The sequence below is a fragment of the Prionailurus viverrinus genome, chromosome C2 (genome assembly GCF_022837055.1).
Source record: "Prionailurus viverrinus isolate Anna chromosome C2, UM_Priviv_1.0, whole genome shotgun sequence".
In the NCBI taxonomy this organism is placed as follows: domain Eukaryota; kingdom Metazoa; phylum Chordata; class Mammalia; order Carnivora; family Felidae; genus Prionailurus; species Prionailurus viverrinus.
Window position 1 is genome coordinate 78701874 of NC_062569.1, and position 24931 is coordinate 78726804.

Below are 24931 nucleotides of genomic sequence, written 5' to 3' on the forward strand. Positions count from 1 at the left end.
CATGACCTGAGCTGAAGTCGGACGCTCAACTGACTGAGCCACCCAGGCTCCCCTGTAACATCCCCAATCTTAATGCTCTTAATTTGTTCCATTTATCATTCTGGTGTACATCTTCAAAAAATTGTTTCAAGGATACACAGGTACTTACATATCTGAAAGTTTCTTTCTGTTTTCATGAGAAACAATTTGCCTGGGTATAAAATCCTAGGAATAAAAATGTTTTCTTTCAAAAACTGCACAATGGAATCATATTCCTATCTGGTTGTAAGGTTCAAAAGTTAGTATGAAAGGCAAAAAGCACACATAGTCAAAATTTCTCCCGAAAAATTCCTTAAAAGTGCCCTAACCCCAGATCTGGACCCTCGAAAACTCAAAAGCCCAAGATGATCTTCTAGATGTTTCTCCTCTCCCTAAAGCAGTGAAAGCCCAACATCTGCTAGCCCAACATAATTTTGAAAGTGGACTCTTGCTAGGCAAATCATGAATTATTTTATATAGTTAAACAGATTGCTCCCAAAAGCCCAGTCCTGGGGTGGGGGGTGGGAGGGGGTGGGTGGGGGAGGAGTCTCTCTTTCTAGGCTCATCAAGCTTGGCTCAGGTTCAAGGGGTCACAACAGGAGGGGAAGGGAACACTGATTGTCCCATAGCTCTGTTGTGGAATTAAGAAGAGAGGACTGTGGTGAAAGCAGGCAAAAACTCTAGAAGTTCAGATTCCCTGAAATATCCGGGAAATTGAAAACTCAGTGTGGTGTGAGCAGTCTGTAGCTCCAACAACACGGAATATAGTAGTGAGGAGAGGTGGCAAGAATGGCGGGTGCCTGGCGCTGGTGTTCATAGAAGAAAAAAGAAGGGAGGAAAGTGATGGCTGTTGTGAAGACAGGTCCACTATTTGGGTTGAGATTTGAAGGGGCTGGAGCTTCAATGAAAGGGCCAAGGTCAAAGCATGAAGCAAGATTTGGGGAAGCAAGAATGATCTCTGACAGAGAAGTCCCTTATGGAGGGGGTGCGTGTACGCACCTCGGTCAGCCAGGAAGTGGGGGCAGGGGCAGCGAGAGAGTGGAAGCTACAGACTAGTGTGGTTGTTTTGAGCAACTGAATTTTTTGCCTTTAGCTATGAAAGTGACCCACTCTTCCCAGTGGGAAGACCAGTGAGATCTGGTCTGTCCTTCTGTGGTAATGAGGTCTGTGTTTGGCTCTAATGACATCTCTGCTCTGGGGCAACCTACAGGTGGGCCTGTCTAGCTGGGCCAGCCCAGCCAGGACTGCCGCCTCAGATCCTGGCATCACCCAGAGCTCTCCCTGTGCTTCCTCAGATATTTATTTTTACCTCTTTCCAAAGAAAGATTGAGCAGGACACTCTAAAACCCACCCGCCAAAAGTCTATTGGAGGCGTGATTAGATGAAGGAAAAGAACCAGTCTTAGGCCCAGACGTGAAAATGGCTGAAAGTCTTAAACTCTGCAGCTCAGGTTGAGACAAAGGCTGTGAGCCTTTGTGAATCTCTATGGAAAGAGATCAAAAGAGAAATATCTGATAGGTCTTTACACGAATACCTCTTTTCCAAACAGCAAACCACCCGTTCTTGGAACATATTGCACAGGGGAAGTGTGTGGCCCTGGGTACTGAGTAATAAAGTAGTATTCAACGGAGAGTTCTAGATGAAAGTGAAAACACAGAGAAACCCTGAGTAGCCACTTTTATAATAAAATAATGCAACCGCAGTTGATTCTAATGCTCCAGGCTGTGCTTACTTACCAAAAGAAGGGAGTTAGTGGTTTGGCCGGTGGGGACCATGCTGATCTCACTGTCTGCTATATACTTGGCCAGCAGTTAGTAATCTCAGCTTTTTCCCCTTCAGTTTCACTCATGGGAGTTATTTCCTATCAGGCCCTGGTAAATTCCATCAGAAGCCACGTTGCAGTATTCCCCGTTTACCAGCTGGGAGGACCCCAACACTGCCAGCCCACTACTCAAGTGTGGGAACACTTTCTAAGTTTAATTTTACACTGGAGTTTCTACTGTTGCCCAACTCAGCAATCTTCACTTAGGACAGACTCTCTAGTTCAGACCCAAAGTTCACTTAAAACTCTTTGACTCTAGTGCCCACTAATCCTGCCGGCTATCTCTTTGCACCCTCTTATTTTAGAACTTTTAAAAACTATAAAATTTGTTTGTCCATCCACCCACCCATCCACCTGTTATCCAACTGCTCAATGCTGATGTATATAAATTATGCCCCGCAATGGTGCCATGAGATGAAGTTACAAAAACTGTAATGACAATGATAATGACCACCAAAACGGTGGCGTAGAAGACCCCAGCTCCCATCCCCACATACAGATCAATCATTAGACAGCTAGCTGTGAACAAAAACCGCTCTGGGATCCACCTAAGAAGTTTTAGCAACACAGTGGAACAACAGAACCCGAGCATAACCACACGAGAAGAAGGGCGGCTGCATTTTGCCTGAGTCACTCCACCTTGCAAACTGGTGTTGCCCAGTGTCAAGCAGGGATTTCCCAGCTAGAAAGAGCTCCCCTTGTCAGGAAAGGAGAAACAGGCTGAGCAACCAGCTTCTCCAGCTTTTCATGGCATCACAGAAAAGGCCTGCTTCAGTCTCACCCAACCCAGACAGGCAAACCCGAGATGTAATACAGATGGCGAGGAATGAAAAGGAAAGCAGGGCCTACCAATAGCAGCCATGCAGCAGGAACAGTTGTGGTTCGGTGGGCCTGCTTCACAGATAAACCAGGCAGCTTTCACTCCTGAAGAAAGAACCAGTGGCCAGCACAGCTCCCAGATCCCTGCATATTTTACCAGCTTTCACCCTACAGGTATTTGTGTTCACTGATGCCAGCCACTTGAGTCCCTCCTGCTCCATCACCACCCCCTCCCTATCCCCGCCAGAGTCTGGGAATCACACTGGCAGCCAACTCAGGCCTCTGTGGCTGCATCAGAGCAAACCACTGGCCTGGATCTTCACGGCTGACCCCGCTGCCATGTGTGCACTCAGGGCGAGACCCGCCAGCTGCTCCCTTGCATGCTGTTGACCTGACGTCCATCACCAGCCTTTATTGCAGTGCACGCACCCAGCGATACTACCATGCAGCTGTGGGAAGGAATGATGCCAGCCAGGGTGCCCCACAGCTGCTTGTGGGCCCAGATCAGGCCCTGTCTTCTGTCACTGGCCTGCACCACTGTACTAACCTGTAGTCAGCCCCTCCATCTGTGTAGTCGCACCCCCTGGCCCCACCCCTGTCACCAGCCTCCACTGAGGTATACACATGTAGTGGGAGATCATACAACAAGGGGAGATCATGCTGATACCCAGGGCATTCATAGCTGCCATGGAGTCTGTAGTTGTCCCTGGCCCTTTCTGTCTGTCCTGGATGTGTGTGTCTGCAACTGGCTCCTGCCACCACATAGGCACTTGCAGCTGGCTCCCACTGCTGAGTGGCATACCACCAGCTCTGGCCACTACCACTGCCTGTACCCTGGCCATGGAGGTGCCACTGAAGATCACAATAGTTCTTGCAGCTATTACTCATTTCCCCATCCAACAAGTCTTCCCCAAGGACACATAGTTGTTGATACTGGGGACTCTGGTGGCTTGAGATGAAGAAATATGCCTCCCCCTGGACCTGGTATTGCCACATGCTCACACATGGAGCCCTGCACCACTAGACCTGGGATCACAGCACACTCCAGCATGCCTCCACCTGCAAGTGAAAGTCTTCCCTTACCAAAGTCAGCCCCTAAAACTAGAAGAAGTGACTGCTTCTTCCAATGCATAGCCACCTACACAGGGCTACAGGAATCATTGAGAATAAGGTGCCTGGGTGGCTCAGTTGGTTAAGTGTCCAACTCTTGACCTTGGCTTAGGTCATGATCTCGCAATTCATGGGTTTGAGCCCCGTATCGGGCTCTGTGCCGATGGTGTGGAGCCTCCTTGGGATCTTTCTGTCCTTCTCTCTGCCCTTTACCTGTTTGTGCTGTCTCTCTCTATCTCAAAATAAATAAGTAAACTTTTAAAAGATTAAGGGAAACATGACTCCACTAAAGGAATACAGTAAGCCAACTAGTAATTGGCCCCAAAGAATGGAGATCTAAGAATTGTCTGACAAAGAATTCAAAATAATTGCTCTAAAAACACTCAGGGAGAAGCTGAAAGAGAACAGAGATAAACAAATTAATGATATCAGGAAAACAATACAAAAACAAAATAAGTTTGACAAAGAGAAAACATGAAAAAGAACCAAACATGGATTTGAAGAATACAATAACTAAAGAATTCTATTGAAGACTTCAATAGAGAGCTTCAACAACAAACTTGACCAAGCAGAAGAAAGAATCAGTGTGCTAGAAGACAGACCAATTAAAAGTATCAATCAGAGGAGCAAAAGGAAAACAGAATGAAAAGAGCCCACAGGACTTATGGGACACCAAGAGAAATAAGGTACATATCATTGGAGTCCCAGAAGAGAGGGAAAAGGGATAAAAAGTTTATTTAAAGAAGTAATGAAGGGGTGTCTGGGTGGCTCAGTCAGTGAAGTGTCCGACTTCAGCTCAGGTCATGATCTCACAGTCCGTGAGTTGGAGCCCCACGTCGGGTTCTGTGCTGACAGCTCAGAGCCTGGAGCTTGCTTCAGATTATGTGTCTCCATCTCTCTGACCCTCCCCTGCTCTCTTTCTTCCTCTCTCTGTCAAAAATAAATAAATGTTAAAAAATTTTTTAAAAAGAGGTAATGGCTGAGAATTTCCCAAATCTGAGGAGAGATTTAAATTTAAATATGCAAATTCATGAAGCTAATAGGTCACCACAAAGTATTAAACCAAGGAGGTCTTATCCAAGACACAGTATAATGAAATAGTCTAAAAGACAAGGAATTTTAAAAGAACTAAGAGAAAAAACATTCTTCCAACAAGGAAACCCTATAACACTATTGGTGAATTTTTCAGTAGAGGTCTTGCAGGCCAGGAGAGAATAAGATGACATATTCAAAGTACTGAAAGAAAGAAACTGCCAACCAAGAATATTCTACCCAGTAGAACTGTCCTTCAGAAATGAAGGTGAAATAAAGACCTTCCCTAATAAAAAAAAAAAAAGCTGAAGGAATTCATCACTGTTGAATCTTCTTTGCAAGAAATGATGAAAGAAGTTTTTCGAACTGAAACAAAAGGATGCTATTTAATAACGTGAAAATATACAACACTGGTAAATATAAACATAGGTTCCAAATACTCAAAGACAATGTGGCGCTATTCAACTCGAGCACGAGGGTTAAAAGACAAAAGTATTAAAAATAACTATAGCTATAACAATTTGTTACTGGACACACGATACAAAAAGATGTAAACTATGACATCAAAAACATAAAAGTGGGGAGTAAGTGGGTAGAGTTTTTGTATGCAATTGAAGTTAAACCCTTATCAGCATAAAATAGAGCATTATTCATATAAAATGTTTTATAAACGCCTCACAGGAACCACAAAACAATACCTAGAATAGAATCACAAAAGATAAAGAGAAGAAAATCAGAGCATACCATTAAGGAAAATCATTAATTCACAAAAGAAGGCAGCAAGAGATGAGGAAAGGGTCAAAGAAGTATAAAACAGCCAAAAAAGACTATGATGACATTAGTAAGTCCTTACCTATCAATAATTACCCTAAAGGTAAATGGATTGAATTCTTCAAAGACATCAAGTGGTGGATGGATAAAGAACAACAACCAAATATATGGTGCCTAGAAGATATCCAATGGGGAAAGGATGGTCTCTTCAATAAATGGAGCAGGGAAGACTGGATAACCACATGTGGAAGAATGAAATTGGACCCCTACCTTACACTACTCACAAAAATTAACTCAAAAGGGACAACAGATTAAATTAAACATAAGAACTGAGACCACAAAACTCATAGAAAAAAATCACATGAAAAAACTGTTTTAACATTGGACTTGGCAATGATTTTTAGATAGACACCAAAAACAAAGGTAACAAAAACAAAAATAAACAAGCAGGACTACATTGAACTAAAAAGCTTCTGCACAGCAAAGAAACAATCAACAAAATGAAAAGACAACTTACAGAATGGAGAAATCATTTACAAATCCTGTATCTGATAAAGAGTTAAAAATTCAAAATTTATAGGGGTGGCTGGGTGGCTCAGTTGCTTAGGCGTCCGACTTTGGCTCAGGTCATGATCTCATAGTTTGTGGGTTCGAGCCCCATGTCGGGCTCTGTGCTGTCAGCTCAAAGCCTGGAGCCTGCTTCAGATTCTGTGTTTCCCTTCCTCTCTGCCCCTCCCCTGCTTGTGCTCTGTCTCTCTCAAAAGTAAATAAACATTTAAAAATTAAGAAAAATACAAAATTTATAAAGAACTCATACAACTCATACAACAAATTTCAGTAGCAAAAACAATCCAATCAAAAAGCTGTCAGAGAGAAGGAACTAAAAAGGCATTTTCCCAAAGAAAACATACAAATGACCCAACAAGTACAAAAAGAAGTGCTCAACATCACTAATCATCAGGGGAATGCAAATCAAAGTCACAAAAGTTATCACCTCACACTTGTTAGAAAGACTATCATCAAAAAGACAAGAGCTAACAAGTGTTGGCAAGGATGTGGAGAAAAAGGAACCCTTGTTCTGGGGAAAAGCTTACAGAGGTATGTCAATGGGATAAGCCACGTCCCTTACTGCTGCACTTAGTCCTGAGACTGTAAGTATTATTTGTCACTTTTCTTTGCTACTACCTATTCTAGGTCCCCCACCTTGCCCTTGGCTACCATTTCTGGTAGTCTAGGTGGCTAGCCTGGTGAGATGACCCAGACCTTCAGCCTCAGGGTTCTGACCTCCTGGTTACCATGCCTTTATTAGGCCATGGCTCTGTAACTACCCATTCACACTGAATACTGGCCATGAGAGTACCAAGGAATATCCCAGGGAGCCACCTGAGCACCAAATGTATTCCTTCCACGTGCATCATAAAGCACAGTTCTGTCTCCCCAGAGACACTTCCCCCAATGGTCTGGCGATTCATTTCTGTATCTTTTGGTCTCCTGGCAGGAACCAGTTGGGAGCCATTGCTTTAAATTTAAAGGGATTATTTTTTAAAAAATATTTTTTCATGTTTATTTATTTTGAGAGAGAGAGGCAGAGCACAAACAAGGGAGGGGCAGACAGAGTGGGAGAGAGAGAATCCCAAGCGGGCTCCATGGGGCTTGAACACATGAACCATGAGATCATGACCTGAGCCAAAATCAAGAGTCAGACACTTCACTGACTGAGCCACCCAGGCACCCCTCTAATGGGATTCTTAATACATCCTTTGGTGGAAGCATACCTCCCCAGGAAACCAGGACTTTTAGACCCACAGGGCCTAAGTTTGCAGGAACAAGAAGTACAAATTCTTCAAGTGGGAGTGATGGTAATTGAGGTCATTTCCTGATTCTACCAGCTGATTGCCAGACTCATATGTTCTACCTAATTTGATTACACAAGAACCCAACCCTCACAGGGTATCCCCTCCAAGCTGGCATTTCAGCTGTGCCTTTAAGAGGCTGATTCAACACTCTATTAGGCCAGCAGCCTCTGGATGATGCAGTATGTGGTAGGACTAGTGGCTCCTACAGTTTTGTGCCCATGGACACACATCCAAAGCATCATTATGCAGTATTTCATGCTGTTAAATCAGATACTCTGGGGGCCGTTGGTTAGTGAACTGAGGCCTGTGAGCAAGAAAGGGAAACCCATTCCTGGAATACACATCAAACCCAATCAGGAAAAATGCTTCCCTTTTCAGAGTGGACAGGATCCAATGTAATCAGCTTTTCACTGAGTGACTCATTGTTCTTGAGGGCTAACACTGTATTTGGATTCAGTGTGGGTTTCACTGTATTTGGATTTCAGGTCAGACATTCAGCAAGGCCAGCAGTGAGGTCCACCTGGGCAAAACGGAGCCATCCATGGGCCCATAAACAGTGTGTCTTCATCTCTGCCTTCATGGCTGCTCTGTTCATGGGCCTATTATACAAACATTGATATGGCCAGGAACACAGGCGGACTGACATCCATTGGAAGAGTCACTCTGTCCAGCTTGTGGTATGCCTCTTCTGCAGGGATAGATTCTCACGGGTGGGCGTGAAACATGTGGTACACAGATGCTCGCCTTTTGAGCCCACACTCATAGGTTTGCCTGTAGACTGCTTTAGTCCTGATTTTCCGATCTTTCTCCCTCTAGGCCCCTAACCAATCAGCCAAGCCATTCACGACTGTCCCTGAAGGTAGTCATGGACTACCTCTCTGTCCATACAAGGTGGATGACCAGATGCAATGCCCGAACTCTGCCCAGTTGGGGAATTTCTTCTCACCACTGTCTTTCAGGGCCACCCCTGAGTGTAGGTGTATATAATTCATGGTTGATTTTTGGCTTATACCAACATACTCCACCCATGAATCAGACCTAGTTATTTTCCCCCTTTCTCAGGTGATCAAAGGAACTCCCCCATGAGACCACGGAGAGAAGTTACTGGTGCATTGGTGGTGAGTAATAAGTGAAAACTGAGCTGTCTGTGCACGTACCGGCTCCAGCCACATCCAGAATATACCACTTCTTTTCACAGAATGGCTTGTTGCTGGGCCTGCCCAACATTATGACTTGGTAATTCTGACAGCTCTCAGCTCAAGGTGGGCAGCCCTGCTCCCAGAGTTCCTTGATTTCCTAAGATCGGATGGTTTGTCTCTATCAGGGTGTGATACCATGCTACTTTTTGTTTTGTCTTTGTTTCAAAGGTCTATAATTCCATGCTGCAGATGGCAGGCCTTCCTCTCTTTGATATGTCAAGGACATCCAGTGGTACTACCAAGTTCTACGGTCGTCATAATTTTGATTTCCTTTGTATTTCCCAAATGCCGAAGATACTGAATAAGTGAATGCATTGCCTTCTACCTGGGTAGTGCCCCAGTTAACCAGAGGTGAGAGTTTTAGTAGTTGCAATGCTACAGAATGTCAGGGCCTATCAACACTAGCACGGAGTCCTTTCCATCTGGCCAGTGTATGATCCAGCTCCAGAATCTCACCCTTAGAGTGCGCTTCCTGGGACCGATTCTGGTACTAACGGTCTTAAACTGGCTTCTCCCAGAATCACAGCCTGAGTCAGGGACTCAGGTGCTAGTGATTTATTAAGAAAGACTCGAGTGAGGAAGTGGCAGAAGCAGGATAGGGGAGGAGACGAGGCTAAGCAAGGCTGCAATTTCTGGTGGAGTGCAGGTTCAGCCTGAATTGTAGAGACCTCCAGGGAGTAACTGGCTCCTCAAAGTTTGTTTTGGCCGTTCTTTTCACAACCGAGGAGCTATGTGTGGGCGTGGGAGGTAGATGTAAAACACCCAGGTACCTCCTGTGCTCGGTGAAAATGCACAGGCCCATTGCCTAGGAGAGAAAGCCCATGAAGGTCATAGGTGTTGGCCGTTACCTGCAAAGCCTGCAGAAGGCGGGGGGTGGGGGGGGGGTGAAGACACACTATGGTAGAAGGGGTCTGACTGACGGGATCTGGGCAGGGCACCCTCTCCCTACTCCTAAGGGATCCAGAGAGAAATGTTCTGAGTTCAGAAGATCAGGACATCATGAGTGAGATGCAGTGGCTGGAGGAGGCTCCCTGGACAAGGTCGGCCTTCGAGTAGGTTTATGGAGAGGAAGCACACTTGTGACTCCAGTTATTGTGTTTACCAGGGCATCACAGCTGCATCTGGGGGGGCTGTCCGCAGTGCCCTGGCACACAGAAGGGCCTGAGGTAACGAGTTAGATTAACACAGCAGCTGCTGTGGAGATTCTTTAGTAATTTCTCTAGAACCCTTGTTAGGCCGGAGAGAACAAGACAGCACACACACGGATGTCTCAAAATCTCCCCTTGCTCACTCCTCTCTTTGTGTATGCTTCAAGGCCTCTTCTAGGAAAGAATCCTTTTGAGGGGGTAATGCCAAACACCTCGGCCTGCTCCCTAGCCCTCACGAGCCCCTTTTCTTTCCCATCCCTCCCTGCATGTGTACTGGTCACCAAGCAAGACTCCGTGTCCTTTCTTGGCCTCTGTATCTACTGAACGTTTATTATTCCCCTGCCTCCTTGGACGGATCAGCATTTTCTGCAAGTTCCAAATCCTTGCAATCTAATAAAATGTGAGATGTCAGAAAAGTGGAATATATTAGGAATATGAGAGCCCAGGGATCAATTTTGTTCAAGCGAACAGGGGGGACTTTCAGAAGAGTACGGGACCTGATCTGAATCTTAGCGTATGGTAAAATGTAGAGAGGGTAGAGGGGAATTGCCTTCAAGGGAGCTGAGGTATGTGAGTGAAGATACCTAGTATGGAGGCCAGAGGAAGGAGAATGCGACATCAGCGCCTCCTGAGCTCGATCCTAAGATTGCTTTTTTGTTTTTCAGTTTTAGAAATTGCTACAATGGAAGATGAAAACTTAGCTGTCTTCCAACTCACCCCTCACCCGTACACTCTTCTCCTATACCCCACTCCTAGTATAACCCTACTAGTGTCATGTTTGGTTAAATCAATATTCAAAAATTGCATTTTTTATTATATAAGTGTTATTAGGTGAGCCATAGTCCGTGGTTACATTTTCTTTCTTTTAAATTCTTCCCACCGCAGAGTTAATGATTACTTTCGCGTGTGTGTTCTTGCTTAGTGTTCTTGTGTAATATCCCTGTTCGATCCCCAAATTCTGACAGAGCTATAAAACTTTTCTCATATATTTACTCATAAATATTAGATATTGCCTTCCTGTTTTGAGGGGGGCGCTGGGGGAACGATCCCTCCAGAATTGGCTTTCTCTAAGCCTACACGAAACAACATTGTCCTGGATCTTCATTTTGCCATTCTCTGAGGAACTCCCTTTGCCCCTCTCTCCTCTTTGAATTCTGTTCCTTCCCCTCCCCACACGACTGGTTCCTTCTTGGTTTACATTTCCTTGTTTCCCTGGCAAATACCAACAGTGACTTCCAGAAAGAGAGGCCCCAAAGAAAGAGAGAGGGAAGCAGGGAGCACAGGTGGGGATGACTCCAAGACAGCATCCCAAATGAGGGAATGTGAAGGAGCACTTGGGGGTAATGCGAGAATGCTGTGTGCTTTTGGGGGTTCTTCCTGAGAAGGCAGTATGTTTCACCCATACAGAACTGGAAAGGCGAGGGCCTTCAGGTAAAACCTTACATTCTTCAGCGCACATTATAGGCTTGGATTTCACACAGAGGACATACAATCCCTCCCCAACCGCCAAAAATACACTTAAAAATCTGTACTTGGACACACTGACAGAAGAGGGCACCAGTAAACTAGGAATCTTGTAAACCATCCCAAATCCACAAAAAGAATGGAAGAAAATGAAATAACTCTGTGCAAAATTTACTTACAGGTAAAAAAAGAGAGAATCAATACATCTCAAGTGATAAAATCCTCCAACATTCCAAGGGAGATAACAAACAAACAAAACAGGACAAACAAATCCGAACAACATAAAGCAACCGTGAAGCAGAAGAAAACTGCACGGTGACATTCTAGACTGAACTAAATAGCCTCGAACAAGCATTTGGAAATATGAAAAATTGCCTAGAATCAGAAATCAACAACATAAATGAGTTTGGAAAAAGAACAGGAAGAAATTAAAAGAGAGTTGCTCAAACGCAAGAAATAAAGAGACCAAAAGAAATTCAGACTTGAAGAGAAAATTTTAAGAGGTTAAGTGTGTTAGTTTCATAGGGCTGCCTTAACAAATCACCACAAACCGGATGGCTGAAATGGATTCTCTGGCAGTTCTAAAGGCTGGAAGTCCGCCAGCAAGGAGTCACCAGGGCTGGTTCCTCCTGAGGCTCTCCCCTTGCTTCTGGTGGCTTCCAGCAATCCTTGGCTCTTTGGTTCTGTACATGCATCACTGTAATCTTTGCCTCTGTCTTCACCTTCCCTTCTTTCCTATGTCTGCTCCCCTTCTCTTCTAAGGACACTTGCCATTGGAATTCGGGCCCACCCAGGTAATCTGGGACGATCTCATGTCAATATCCGCACCATAATTACATCTGCCCAAACTCCTTTTCCAAAAATAGCCACATTCAAAATTTTTGAGTGGACCTAACTTTTGGCAGGTGGTCATTCGACCCACTATAGCACCCAAGGGAGAACAGGCTCAAATGTAAATTCAGGAAGTGGCACTAAAGGCAAAGAAATTAAATGAGATCGAAAAGAAAAAAATGGTCAGGATGAAATGGTTGACACAGAGGACAAACAAAGCAACATGGGAAAACTTGGAGTCCTTAAAGAAGAAATATGAAACATGGAACAATTATTTAAAACTATAATTAGTAACTGTAAGAAATAAAACACCAATCTACAAACTGAAAGGATCTACTACATAGCTGAAAAGATTAATCTGAAACAATCAACTCAGCTAATAAAGCTAAAAAATCAGCTAATAAAGCTATCTCCTTCCTGTCCTCTACATGTCTGTTCTTTCACTGAGCCCACACTAGCTCAATTACTGCAGTTTCACAGTAAGTATCAAAACTAGGTAGTATGAGTCCTTCGCCATCATTGTTCTTTTTCAAGGTTGTGCGTTTCCATATAAATTTTATAACCCACTTGGCTACTTCTACTATAAAGCCTATGATGTTTCTGATCGGAATTGTGTTGAACCTATAGATCAATTTGGAGAGAAACGACATTTTAGCAACACTGAGTTTTCCGATCTATAAACACAGTGTATGTCTCCATTTGCTTAGGGCTTTGCCTTCTTTCATCTGTGTTTTGTAGTTTCCAGCATACAATCCTAGACATATTTTGTTAGATTTATGCTGAAGTATTTCATGGTTTTTAGTGTTTTGTAGATGGTACTATTTTAAAAAATTAAATTTCCAATCACTCACCTTTACAATATAGAAACTCAACAGTTTTTTTTTACATTGACCATGCATACTGTGGCATGATAGCTTATGAGTTCCAGTTTCTGTTTTGTAGAATTTGGAGGATTTTCTATGGAGAACACATTTCATCTATGAATAGAAACAGTTTCATTGCTTCCTTTCCAATATGTATAAAATCTCCTTTTCTTGTCTTAGTGACCTCAGTTTGATGTCGAATAGCGTTTCGGGAGTAAACACCCCCTTACTTTGTTTCTGACTTACCAGCGAAGCAGTCAAGGTAGATTTTTCGTAGATATATTTATCACAGAAGAAATAGTTTTCTTCTATTCCTAGTTTGCTAAATATTTTTTTACCATAAATGCATGTAGCACTTTGTTATCGTATTGTTTATTTCTATTATTTCTATTTGACACCTTTTTTAGAGTTTCCATCCCTCTGCAAAAATTCCCCCCTGTTCACACATGTTGTCCACCTTCTCCACTAGAGCCTTTAGCATATTATAGTTATTTAAGTGATAGTTCTCTAAAAAGAGACGAGACAAGAAACACTGATTCACTTGAGAATCATAGGAAGAATATGGGGTCCGATCATAAGTAGGGAAGATAGTTCCAACATGAAAATCATGGATGAGTCTGGTTCTCCTGCTTACTTTGGCTATCAATGGATTACATTTTTATTTCTTCCTTTGTGTGTGTGTGTGTGTGTGTGTGCGCGCGCGTGTGTGCGTGTGTATTTTGTATTTTGGTTGAAAGGCAGACATTGTCTAGGACAGTAACAACTGAGGCATGTAGTATTTAATCTGGAATTGGGCAGTCCTCTGCTGGGCCATAAGCATGTGGGAGGTTGAGTGATTGTAGTCAGAACTGAGCTGGGTCTGAGTTTTGTTCTATATTTGCTGTCAGTTCACCACTGGCTTCCAATTCTAGTGTTACCTTGTACTTACGGTGGGACCAGTTTACCTTTTTCGCAATGATCCTGCTCCACTCTTATCTTTAGGCCTTTACTGTATGCCTTTGCTTGCATTTCAGAAAGGTTTCTTCTTCACTCTCTCACTCCTCCCATAGAGGTAGATTTCAGGTGCTTGTTACTAGCAGTGCTTGGTTACCTGGTTGGGGCAGGATGCCTTGGTCCCATCTCAATCTTAGGCAAGCCCTACATCCCTGAATTTTGGGGGTGAGACCTTCTCAGGGATCCTGTCCTTCCCCAGCAGTAGGAGACCTCTGTTGCTCTGAGCCCATGATGACTTTTTTCCTTTCTGCTCCTCCCAGCCATATGCCCTGGGAAGAATAGGGATTGCTGTCCTTGGCTCACCAGCTATGCTTCTGCTCTGAAAGATATACATTTCCAGACAAGGCTTCTTGCCTTTCCTGCAGTGGGGACTGCTCCCCTCATCCAAGCTTCTATCTCAGGGATGCCTTCTCTTCTAGTCTCCTGCTCTGTTAACCAGACTTCTTTGGGAATGAATACCTTGTGGGGGTCCATAGACAAAAGCCTGCCAGTGGGTATGAAATAAGTCCCCTATTTCTGTGGCTCCCAGAGATCCTGTTCTCTCAGATTATCCCACATTCACACTCAGACTTTAGCAACTGGATCAAAAATGTTAGCTGAATTCTTCTTCCCTACTTATGATTGGACCCCATATTCTTCCTGTGATTTTCAAGTGAGTCAGTGTTTCTTGTCTTGTCTCTTTTTAGAGACTACTATATTTCACCAGAGTTAGGATAACCAGCTATCCATAACCTTAACTAGCTAATGAGTTCATGAAAAGTTGCAATTTTGTAGATTGTCCTCTGGTTTCTTTCAGGATTTTTTATCTTTGATTTTCTATCATTTGAATGGAACATTGAGTCCATTGGCATTTAGAGTGAGTACTGAAAGATAAGAATTTATTGCCATTATGATGCTTGTAGAGTTGGAGTTTCTGGTGGTGTTCTCTGGTCCTTTCTAATCTTTGTTGCTTTTGGTATTTATGTATGTATGTATGTACTTATTTATTTATTTATATTTTCATCTTTTCTCCTCTCAGAGTTCCCCTTAAAATTTCTTTCAGGGCTGGTTTAGTGGTCACAAACTCCTTTAATTTTTGTTTGTCTGGGAAACTTTTTATCTCTCCTTCTATTTTGAATGACAGCCTTGCTGGATAAAGAATTCTTGGCTGCATATTTTTCTGATTCAGCACATTGAATATATCCTGCTACTCCTTTTTGGCCTGCCAAGTTTCTGTGGATAGGTCTGCTGAAAACCTGATCTGTCTTCCTTTGTAGGTTAGGGACTTTTTTTTCCCTTGCTGCTTTCATGATTCTCTCCTTGCCTGAGTATTTTGTGAATTTGATTATGATATGTCTTGTTGATGGTCGGTTTTTGTTAAATCTAATGGGAGTCCTCTGTGCTTCCTGGATTTTGATGTCTGTGTCTTTCCCCAAGTTAGGAAAGTTTTCCCCTATGATTTGTTCACATAACCCTTTTACTCCTATTTCTCTCTCTTCCTCTTCTGGGACGCCTATGATTCTGATGTTATTCCTTTTTAATGAGTCACTGATTTCTCGAATTCTTAAATTGTGCTCTTTTGGCTTCATCTCCCTCTTCTTTTTTGCCTTATTATTCTCTATAAGTTTGTCCTCTATATCGCTGATTCTCTGTTCTGCCTCATCCAACCTTGCTGCTGAGGCATCCATCCATGACTGCAGCTCAGTTATAGCATTTTTAATTTCATTCCAGTTTTTACTTCTTTTATCTCTGCAGAAAGGGATTCTAATCTATTTTTGACTCCAGCTAGTATTCTTATTATTGTGATTCTAAATTCTGGTTCAGACATCTTGCTTGTATCTGTGTTGGTTAAATCCCTGGTTGTTGTTTCTTTGTGCTCTTTCTTTTGGGGTGAATTCCTTCATTTTGTCATTTTGAAGGAAGAAAAGGAATTAATGAGGTAGAAAAATTATATTAAAAAAATTAAAATTAAAAAAACATTAAAATTAAAAAAAACATTAAAATTAAAAAATTAAACACACACACACACACACAATCCAATAAATGATGCCAGATCCTAGGTAGGTTTGGTCTGGGTGTTGAAAGTAGTTTGACAGATTAGAGAAAAGAAGTGGGGGTGGGGGGAGGAAATCGTTTGAGAATTTGAAAAAATGAATACACTGAAGCAGACTAAAATGAGATGATGGGAGTAAAATAGAATTTGAAAAAGTTTACACAAAAGTAAAGAAAATAGTAAAAAAATTAAAGAAAAATATTTTTAATAAAAATTGGAATTGAAAATGAATTTTTCTCTTTCTGCATTCAAGAAAGAAAAATTTGAAAATTTGAAAAAGTGAATACACTGAAGTAGACTAAAATAAAATGATGGAAGTAAAATAGAATTTGAAAAAGTTTACACAAAAGTAAAAAATATAGTAAAAAATTAAATATTTTTCTTAAAAATTGAAAATAAAAATGAATTTTTTCTCTTTCTGTATTCAAGAAAAGAAGTGAAAAATAAAAAAAAAGAAAGAAAATTGAATAGATGGACCTACTAAAAGATTGAATAGGACTGAAATTACTTCATTTTCCCCTAGAAGTCAGACTATGAAGCGCTTTATAGTCCATAAACTAAGCAGGCGGTGAGACTTGTGTTCTTGAAGAGCGAGGTGGGCCCAGTTGGGTGGGGTTCATTGTAACGGCTCCACTCTCCACTAGATGGCGCTGCTAGCCTACTGGGGTGGATTGTCGTAGAGCTTGTAGGTGCATATGCGCATGCGCAGGAGCGATGAAAATGGCGTCAGTCTCTAGTATGGGAACTCTGTTCTCTCTGATCAGCAATTGCGCACCTGTCCTGTCTTCAGCTTTCATCTACTCCCTGCTTCTTCACTGTCCGTGACAAAGCCCCAGGCAGTACCTCTCTCCCAAGTTTTGTCTCAGATGCGGCTGTTTTCCCCGGCCCCTTACTTCTGAAGGACTGCGGCTTTGATCCGTTCCGCCCCTCTGCGGGAGGGTCTCACGGAGCAATGGCCGAATGCCGGCTGCACCCAGGAACGCCTGCTGGACCCTGCTGCCGCTGGTGCCCCGAGACTGCAGCCAGGTACCAGCCCGCCCCAGAAAAAGTTCGCGAGATAGTGTAGCAGCAGCTTTTCAGGGACTGTGGAAAATCACAACACACATCTGGCACCAGGCTTCACCGTTAATGACCTTGTTCCAGCACCAGTGAATGTGTCCGCCTTCTGGGGTCTGCTGGGACCAGGTGGCTTCAATAGTCTCTACCAAATGTCCTTCCAGCAGTGGAACTGCTTTTCCCTGCGTGGCCCGAGAACCTCCTGGACCCCACTCTGTTCCTGGGGATTCGCCCTTCCCACCAGAGCACCTCCAGGTATGGAGCTGCAGTTGCAGACTTTGCGCTCCCCTTGCTTAGTCTTAGTGGAATTTAAACCCTCTCCTTTCTCCTTTCTCCCTTTTTAGTTTAGTCCCTGCGGCTGTTTCCGATTTTCCACTTTCTCTCCAGCTGCTTTTGGGGAGGGGTACTTTTCTTGTATTCTCCCCCCACGCCGTCTCCATCCTCTCTACACCCGCAAAAGCACCTCCCTGTCCTCTGCAGCTTCTTGCTCCCCAAGTTCACCTCTCTGTACCGCGTACCTGCTGAATTATGTGGTTCAGGTTGTGCAGATTGTTGTGTTAATCCTCCAATCAGTTTTCTAGGTGTGCAGGATGGTTTAGTGTTGGTCTGGCTGTATTTCTTTTCTTTTTTTTTTTTTTAATATTTATTTATTTTTGAGACAGAGAGAGACAGAGCATGAACGGGGGAGGGTCAGAGAGATAGACACACAGAATCCAAAACAGGTTCCAGGCTCCAAGCTGTCAGCACAGAGCCCGACGTGGGGCTAGAACTCACGGACTGTGAGATTGTGACCTGAGCCGAAGTCGGATGCTTAACTGACTGAGCCACCCAGGCGCCCCAAGGTCTGGCTGCATTTCACAGACATGGGACACACAAAACCTTCCATGCTGTCCCGCCATCTTGGCTCCTCCCCTGATTTTCTATCATTTGAAAATGATATGCCTGGGTATAGCATTGTTAAAAATTTATCCTGCTTAGTATTCTGTAGGCTTTGTGGCTCTGTGTTTAGTCCCTAACATTAATTTGGGGGCAATTCTCCATCACTGTTGTTTCGTATATTCCTTCTGTTTCTATTTTCTCCTTCTGGCATGTCCATTATATGAATGTTATGGCTTTTGTACTATCCCACAATCCTTGGATATTCTATTCTGCTTTTTTCAGTTTTTGTTCTCTTTGCTTTGCAGTTCTGGAGATTTCTGTTGGTATATCTTCAAGCTCAGAGATTCTTCTTCATCTGTCTGTGCAGTCTACCAATAAACCCATCAATGGCATTTTTTTTTTCATTTCTATTATAGTGTTTTTGATTGCAAGTGTTTCTTTTTGGTTCTTTTCTAGGATTTCCATCTCTCTGCTTACCTTGCCCATCTCTTCTTGCAATTTTATCCCTTAGAGCCCTTAGCATATTACTGATAGTTGTTTTAAATTTCCTGGGCTGATGGGATTCCAACATTCCTGCCATGACTGGTTCTGATATGTGTCCTGTCTCTGCAGATTGTGTTCCTTCAGGGTGCCTTGTAAATCTTGGATGGCTGGACATGCTATACCAGTTAAAAGGAACTGGTGTAAATGGGCCTTTAGAAATGTGGTGAGGTGGGGGAGAGGAACTATTCTATAGTCCTATGATTGGGTCTCAGTCTTTTCATGGGCCTATCTGCACTGTGAACTTCACAAGGGTTTCTCAGTTCTTCTCCCCTGTTAGGTGAGGCAGAAAGGTTAGAATGGGCTGAAATAGTGTAATTCCCTTCTCCCATGACAGTTAGGCTATGGCTAACCAGGTTTTCCTGAGGGCAGGCCTTGTTAAGAAGAATGGGGTGCTCTATTTTTAAATGGTTTGTTTTCCCATTGCCCTGAAGAAAGTGTGAGGAGCTTCTTTTCCAAATTTCTGTGAGAATTTGGACAAGTTTGTGAGGTGAATCTCACAAAATTATTCCCTTTCCCCATGACTGGGTCCCTCTGGAATTTTAAATTCTGAGTTGTCCACACTAAAGCCTCTAGTAATTTGTCAATTACAGTTTAGGTTTTCCTACCCTGCCACCGGTTCCCATGGTGTTTTCTGCTTACGTGTCTCTAATCAGGTAAGCTGTGACTCTCTCCAGTCTTGGGGGCAACAGTTTGCCCTGTGTCCTCCCTTCTCTTATGGATCTTTGAGTCTGTTCAGCTTTTTACTTATTGTTAAGATGAAAATGCTAACTTCCAAGCTCCTTATATGCAGAACAGAAAACTGGAAGTCTATAAGTTAGTATGTTTTATTCTAGACAATGTTTGGGTTGAGAATAACATACAACTGGGGGCACCTGGGTGGCTCAGTTGGCTCAGTGTCCAGCTTCAGCTCAGGTCATGATCTCGCGGTCCGTGAGTTCAAGCCCCGCATCGGGCTCTGTGCTGACAGCTCAGAGCCTGGAGCCTGCTTCAGATTCTGTGTCTCCCTCTCTCTGCCCTTCCCTTGCTTGCTCTCTGTCTCTCTCTCAAAAATAAATAAACATTAAAACATTTTTTAAAAGAGAATAACACACAACTGTTATATGTTCTGATAATTTGGAAATAATGCAATTAGAAATGGGAGGCCTGAGGGAGAGGGAGAGATGGAAGCAGAATCTGCATATTGTTGTGCAGGCAATGATAAGAATGCAGGTGTACCACTGAAAAGAAAAACTGGATTGTTAAAGGTTAAATAAGAAAACTGGGGCTCAGGGAATTAAGAAACATAGGTACAAAGGTAACTGCTAGAAAAAATACAAACCTTCCTAAATGAAAAAAAAAAATAGTGCATTGCACAGAGAAACATAGCAAACATAATATACATTATAATGATCAAATAATATGACAGAGTTGAGACCAAATATATCAGACAAATAAGTATAAATGGCTTAGCTTGCCTGTTAAAAGAAAAATATTTTCCAAGTAAACTTGTATAATCTAACTTAGGCTTTTGAATGGCCACACAGTATGCCGTGGTTTGGCAATGCAACCAAACCCCTATATTCACTTTGTTTCTAGCTTGTTTTATTTTATTTCACTACAAACACTGCTACATTCTTGTGCATAAGTCCTTCTATCCTAAATTTTTTATTTCTGTGGAAAATATTTCCATAAATGGACATTGATGCTGTTTTCATCATGGCAATTGCAAACAATGCCACAGTGAATATTCTCATGACATATACTGTCATATTGCTGGAGGTACAGGTTATCCAAGTGGGTAAATTCCCAGAAATGGAGTTGCTGTATCAAAAGGCAAACAATTATTTCATTGTGTTAAATACTATTAAGTTTCCTCTGAAATGCTTTTATTGGTTTGCATTTTTACACACAACCTATGATTAGCTGTTTCCTTATAACTTTGCATTGGAATATTATACGATGCAATGTTTCCCAATCTGAAAAGTGAGAAATGGTATTTCATTGCGATTTTAATGTGCATTTTTCTGAGTAAGGCTGGATATCTTTTCCTATGTTTAGGGGCTATCTTTAGAACTTTTGTGTGTGTGATCTGTTCATCTTTTGCATATTTTTCTGCCATTTGTGTGCTCTGGGCATCACAGCAGTCTCTGAAAATAAGGAACTGGATCATGTCAGAAGATCAAGGTTTCCATGAAATAGAGAAAGCTGCCATTCATGGGAATCAAAATCATTTTTGGTGTGGAGACAAGGCAACCTTCTAGGGGTCTTCATAAAGCCATTGAGATATATATTCCTTCCAGTTGGCTTTGCTTTCAAGAATCTTTTAGTGGGGTGCCTGGGTGGCTCAGTCGGTTAAGCGTCCGACTTCAGCTCAGGTCATGATCTCACGGTCTGTGAGTTCGAGCCCCACGTCGGGCTCTGGGCTGATGGCTCAGAGCCTGGAGCCTGCTTCCGATTCTGTGTCTCCCTCTCTCTCTGTCCCTCCCTCACTCATGCTCTCTCAAAAAAATAAACATTAAAAAAAATTAAAAAGACATCTTTTAGTAGTTTTGGTCCAGTTTTGACTTGGTGATAACCACCTTGCTACATGAAGGCTGACATGCACAGTGGTGTCATTAGCCTTCCGCTGTGCCTGTTTATTGTGGATGACCGGTTTCCTCTCACCTGGACCGCCTTGCCTATTGGCTGACCTTTGTGGTGTCCTTACACAAAGTGAACTCGACATCCTTTTGGATGGGTATGGATTGAATGTTGTACTTCTATCTTAGCAACTTGGAAAGAGGGGAAGGCAATCTTCCTTTGCACGTGGGAAGGTGCACTGAAACACCTTGTAGGGTTCTTGCTCTAGTCAGAAGCTACAGAGGGATTAAACTTCACTTTGGCTGCTATTGTTTCAGTAATGATCACAAGAGATTAAAAGAGGCTGATGGGGCACCTGGGTGGCTCAGTCGGTTGAGCGTCCGACTTCAGCTCAGGTCATGATCTCGCGGTTCGTGAGTTCGAGCCCCGCTTCGGCTCTGTGCTGACAGCTCAGAGCCTGGAGCCTGCTTCATATTCTGGGTCTCTCACCTTCTCTGCCCCTCTCCCGTTCATGCTGTCTCTCGCTCTGTCTCTCAAAAATAAAAATAAACATTAAAAATACAGGCTGACATAGATGCTTTTACTTATCTCTGCTACTGTGTTCTATGAGCCTCACTTGCTCAAAATATCTGTCAGAGAAAGAGGGCAAGTGAGGGACTGAGCCTGAGGATGCTGCGTGGGCTCTGATGCTCAACAAACTAGCAGCCAAGGGGAGGGAAACTGTCTAATGCATCTGTTAAGGGGGGTGCTGGTACCTGAAGGTTACCTCCATTTCCGGCCCCCATTAAAGGGCAAAGGGTCTTAACTGACCACAGATTCCATTAGAAGACAGATGTCCTGTGGTCAGAACATAACCTGTCTCGCGTCTGTATGACAAATTAAAAGTTTTTGAACCATCAATGCCAGAGGGTAGTTAAAACCCTTGGCACAGCCAGAAGACAGATGAGAAACAGAAGATGTAGGAGAAACATCCTCAGAACCAGGCCACTCCAAGCAGAGCTTCAGGGAACCCAGGCAGGCAGCTTAACCCAGCTCAGAGTCAGGCCTCTGAAACTCGGCATTTCATGAAAAATCTGTATGCTTTTTATGGCCTTGCAGTTTACAAAGTTTTTTCTTGACATCTTTTGAGACTTGTAACCCAGTGAGGAAGGCAGCTTCCTATTTTCAGATGAAACAATGAAGACTCAGAGAGGTCTACTCCAAGATCATACAGCTACTGGGGAGAGCCAGGATGTCACGATATCTGGCTCCTGGTCCTTTGCTTTTTGTCTCTGGCTTTATTCTGGCAGGATTCTCCCCAGAAACAGAACCACTCCCATAAGCCGAGAGTCTATGATTTCAAAACTGAGACAGAAAGGTTAGTATTATGGGAGCAAAGCTTTGTTCAATCAGCCAGGCTCAGGATACAGAAACCAATACATGACTTTATAGATGGATCTCTGTGGGGAAATAGGTTCTACTTACATAAATGGGTTAGGAAAAAGCTTAGGGTGAAGAGCAGCCACCATGGGGTGAAAACGCCCGAGGCTAGGTAGCAAGATAGTGTAATGGAATCACGAGTGTCTTGTTATATCACCTGTAGGAAATTACTTTCCATTTGGCACCAATGTACCTTGATCACAAACTCCACCTGCCCCCTAGACCCTTTGCTTCTTACACAACTACTGTCTGATTGTTTTCCCCACCTTCACGCATGTAAGATCTTATTTTCTTCACATTCACCACGTGAGTAATATCTTGTGAGCTCAATAAATGCGGAGATGAAACCCCTGTTCGGGGCTCTTGTCTCCTCCCAGACCTTAGCCTCTCTCATATTCAGTTCTGCATCCGCTCTCTTGCTGGACGAGGGAGAACTCCAGACTCCTAGTCTGTGACAGATCTCCTTTCCTCCACCACAGCTTTCCCCACAAGTTCTACCACCCCGAACAACCACCCTTCTAATGTACATCCAGGTATTTCCTCCACTGTGCCGCCACTAAGTTTTCTTTCTCCACTTCATCTTAGCTCTGTATAGCATTGCTCTAATTCCTGCAGGTGCAGGATGTTTTGAAAAATTATGTCCTAAAAGATACCTGTGTCCTAGGCCTTCTTTATACTCCCAATTCTTTCTCAGCCTACAAGAACACCCACTCATGCTTATGACATTCACCTCAGATTTCTGTGCTTAGGGCAGCTACACATTTACAAGTTAGAGCCTGCCATTCCATCCTGAGAATAAGGAATTCCCTACTAATATGAGATGAAGAGATGGGCTGACCTATAGATGGACACTTTGGTACAAAAGAAAAATGTACCTTTCCTCTGGGCAATTGTAGCTTTGCACAAGGGGATGGGTTGACAAGGGGAGTTCTGGCAGAGTTTTAGTCCCCATTTTCTCCCTTGGCCAGGCATCTTTGTGCAACACTCAAATTGGTTATACAGATAGCCCTGGGTCTGGGAGCCATGAAGAACATTACCTTAAGATTCTTGTTAGTGGCTGAGGGTGCCTGGGTGGCTCTGTCAGTGTCCAACTCTTGATTTCAGCTAAGGTCATGATCTCACGGTTCATGGGTTTGAGCCTCATGTTGGGCTCTGTGCTGACAGTGTGGAGGCCTGCTTGGGATTCTCTCTCTTTCCCTCTCTCTCTCTGCCCCTCCTCCACCCATGCTCTCTCTCTCTCTCTCTCTCTTTCTCAGATAAACTCTTTAAAAAGTTTTAAAAAGATTATTAGCGGCTGACAAGAAGATGTGATCATTTCATCGTGTGTAATCACATTTGCAGGATTTAATATTTGCTTCCAATCCAGTAAGTCCCAATGAGAGTAGGGAATCTATTTTTAAAACTCACTCCATATGTTAGTGCCTATTACAGTACCTGGCATGTAGTAAGCACTCAATATTTGTTCAGTTATTTTTTCTTTTAAAGTTTTATTTGAGAGAGACAGACAGATGGAGGGAGGGAAGGAGAGAACCCCAAGCAGGCTCCACACTGTCAGCGCAGAGCCCAATATAGGGCTTGATCTCACAAACTGAGATCATGACCTGAGCCAAGATCAAAAGTTGGATGCTTAACTGACTGAGTCACCCAGGCGCCCCTGTGCAGTCCTCTTCGTAACTGTGGCTTCAATACTTTGGGAAGAGCAAAGAGTTTACCTCATAACTCAGACCTGACCACGGTCCAAAAGTTTCTCTGTGGCAAACATGGGACCCCTTATAGAGAAGAGTGAAGAAGATGGGCAGTCATGTCAAAATCAGAATGCTGAGTATAATAGCCATGGTTACAAATTCTGGGCCAGAGTCCACAACTGCTTCTGGAAACCATCTCCTTTAAATAGGGTAGCTATGGAAATGACTGGACCTTTCCTTATCATTGTTCTTTCCAATCCCTCTCTTCTCTCTTCCTCCACTCTTTTTCCTGTACCAAGAGTCAGTGTGAAAACCAACCTGATTCAGGTATTTTTTTTTTTAGCTCAAAACTTTTCACTGGTTTAACTGTGTAGGGAAAAAGACAAAATCCTGCCATAACTTACAAAGCCCTGTGTGATTTGGCCTCTCCTTACCTCTGCAAGCTCACCTCTCTGTTCTCTCTCCCTTCTCTTCTCTAGCCAATGCCCTCTCACTCCCTTCATGCCGGAGCAGCTCAGGGCCTTCATGCATGCTGTCTCCTCTGCGCAAAATACGTGTTCCCCTTACCTTAACTGTCACATACTTGCTCCTTCCCTTCCTTCAGTTCTCGGCTTAAATGGATTTCTGAATGCATGATGTAACGAGGGTCTCCCCACCTGCGCAGTAACTCAGCCTCCTAGCAGCCCATTCTGTCATAGTCCGTATCTCATTCTGTCCCATTCTATACGTCTGTATGAGGTGATTAGCATCTATCCCAACATGATGGACTGGTTCCATGAAGGTCTGTTTGGCTCACTGGTATATTCTCAGCATTAGTCAGGGGTTTGGCATA

At 43.3% G+C, this 24931-nt stretch overlaps 1 long non-coding RNA gene across 1 annotated transcript; it reads left to right on the forward strand.

The window, feature by feature from the left end:
* The first annotated feature begins 8572 nt into the window (after positions 1-8572).
* Positions 8573-12471, forward strand: LOC125175038 (uncharacterized). Its single transcript, XR_007155647.1, has 3 exons — positions 8573-8690; positions 8796-8978; positions 11421-12471. It is a non-coding gene; the product is annotated as an uncharacterized LOC125175038 (long non-coding RNA).
* The last annotated feature ends 12460 nt before the right edge of the window (positions 12472-24931 follow it).